This window comes from Chaetura pelagica, unplaced genomic scaffold (genome assembly GCF_000747805.2).
Source record: "Chaetura pelagica isolate M959 unplaced genomic scaffold, ChaPel_1.0 scaffold436, whole genome shotgun sequence".
Taxonomy (NCBI): domain Eukaryota; kingdom Metazoa; phylum Chordata; class Aves; order Apodiformes; family Apodidae; genus Chaetura; species Chaetura pelagica.
Genome location: NW_009953651.1, coordinates 4,951,564 through 4,953,998, shown reverse-complemented (window position 1 = coordinate 4,953,998; position 2,435 = coordinate 4,951,564).

Sequence of the window (2,435 nt, the reverse complement as noted above, 5' to 3'; positions counted from 1 at the left end):
CACCAAAGTGCACCCCTGCCTGCGAAGCCCTGCAATGGCCACTGCCAACATCTGCTCTCCCACAGTCAGGCCTTTGCAAGTGCTTCCAGCTCCACCATTCCAGCCAACAAGCTTCATCCTGCCACATCATCTTCATCCTGACCACTCAATAACCTTTTTTGTGCCTAGTGCAGAGACAGCCACGAGACATGGAGCTGCCCAAGGAGCATGGAGCTGCAGTGAGCCCAGTCCGAGCAGAGACCCTTGGAGCAGCGGTGCCAGCTCATCTTGAATGTGGCACAGGGCATCTCATAGTGAAGTCAGCTGGACCCAGCCCACCTTGTGGGACATTCACAGACCATCCTTGGGGTCTCTGTCTTGACCTGTGCTGCCCTGACCACCTCCTGCAGCAAAAAAAAAAAAAAAAAGCCGCAGAGAGTTGTGCCCCTGAGGTGGGACTGGGCAACAAGAGGGACTCAAGGAGACCATTGTGGCATCAGCTGAAAAGCTTCAAGATGCAGTACAAATTAAAATCTTTGCTCCTATGAAGCCAGACTGCTGCTGCACCAAGCCATGACAAAAGGGAGGGACTTGGGGTGACCTAACCCCAGGACAGCCCTTCTCTTGCTTCTCTGACCCTCCGTGCCTACAACCCCCTTCCCTCTGCCTGCAATCAACATGGACAAAATGCTCATAAAAAATGGGTTATGCTCATTACCCTGTCTGTCCCTCTCTTCCACACCCTGGCTCTACCACCTGGTTGAATAAACCCTCCTGCCCACATCACTGCAAACCCATCCCCTAGCAGAAAGCTCCCATATATTGGTTCAGATTTGACTGGGTAGCTAACAAATGTAAAGACATATCCCTGCTTTAGTAGTCTATAGGAACATTATAAATCTCAAACAATAGGACTAGTCTTGTTTAAGTCAGACTTCCATTCTTTTTCACTGATTTCAGCCAGGGAAATTATTTAGCACCTACATATGCACATTGTTCAAAAGGCTCCTAAGTATTCCCACACTTACAGCAGATCCTCAGGGTCATGTAGGAAAAAGCTGATGTGCTGTAGCTAAAGCAATTTCAGTTACGGTGATGGTTAATCCAGTTGCCTTTTTTGTTTTTCTTTTTTTCAATTGATAGGTTGTTCCCAGAATCCCTCTTTTTACATAGCATCAAGACTATTTAAGAAGATTTCTGTGTGTAATCCCTTAACCCACTACAGGAATTATTGTATTCTGCCCATTTCCACAACATTTGTTGAAGAAGGCCACAATTATTCAGCGCAATTGCAAGCAGCTTGGAGATATAATAATGAATCTAGAGAGCCTGGCAAAATTTGGTCTTGAAAATGACAAGGCATTACTTGGGTGTGAAGTAAAAATGTCCTTCAGATATGATGTAAGGCAGTGATTTTGTCTTGATTTAGAAACCACTGATCATTTAATAGCCATGTAATAGGACAATCTCAGGATTTATTTTATTATGAATCATTAATGTCTCCCTGTAGCAAGAAAATGTGGTAATACTGTGGCAATGGAATGAGAGGTATGGAGCTCTTAGTGTCCACTCCACATGAGCTTTTCCACAGACTTGGGATGCTGGGATCTGGCTGCAAATTCAGCCTCAACTTGTAAAGCTCCGATTTCCGCAGTGCAGGTGCCAAGAGCCAGGCCACAGGGCGAGGGGCCAAGCCTGGGCAGGCAGCTTCGAGGAACTACCCAAATGATAGGGAATGTGTGGGCCAGTCTGGAGCTGGCCCCTAAGGGATGATGGGGTGATGCCCCAAACAGTGCTGCCATATGCAGGGACACCTTTGTCCTCTGCGGGAAGGGGGTGTTGGAGGGAGTGTCCTGGCCCTGCCTGTACTCCCGAAACCTGCCCTCTGGGGCTCTGCCTACGGATAAAGGGTGAAAGCAGCAGGCAGCGCCAAGGGGGGCAGGACCTGCTACTCAGGGCACAGAGGCCATATGCCGGGGGGAAGGACGGCTGCAGGGATGCCCGGCACTGCACAGCGCTGCAGGGACACCGCCCCTGCGTGGGATGGGCACTGCACAAGTGCTGGTGGCTGGATGGGGAGATGCAGCACAGCACGGGATAATGGGGGTGCTGGAGGGTGCACAGTACGAGGGGGCACCGCATCGGGCCGGGGTGCCCAGCGCTGCGGGAGGGGCTGCTGCAGAAGCTGGAGCTGCGCTGCAGGATTTTGCATGCAGTGGAGGTGCTCAGCTCTGGTGCTCAGACCGGGGAAGGGGGATTTGCGGGGTCGAAGGAAGCAGTGCCGGTGGGATTGCGTGGGATGAAGATGCCCGGTGCTATACAGCACTGGGGGAGCTTGCTGGGATGGAGGTGCCGAGAACTGGGGCCGGTTGCAGGGGCGGAGGATGCCCGGTGCTGTGCAGTACCGACCGCCGGGTCGGAGCTGCTCGGCGCTCCCCGGTGCCGGGGACCCTGCC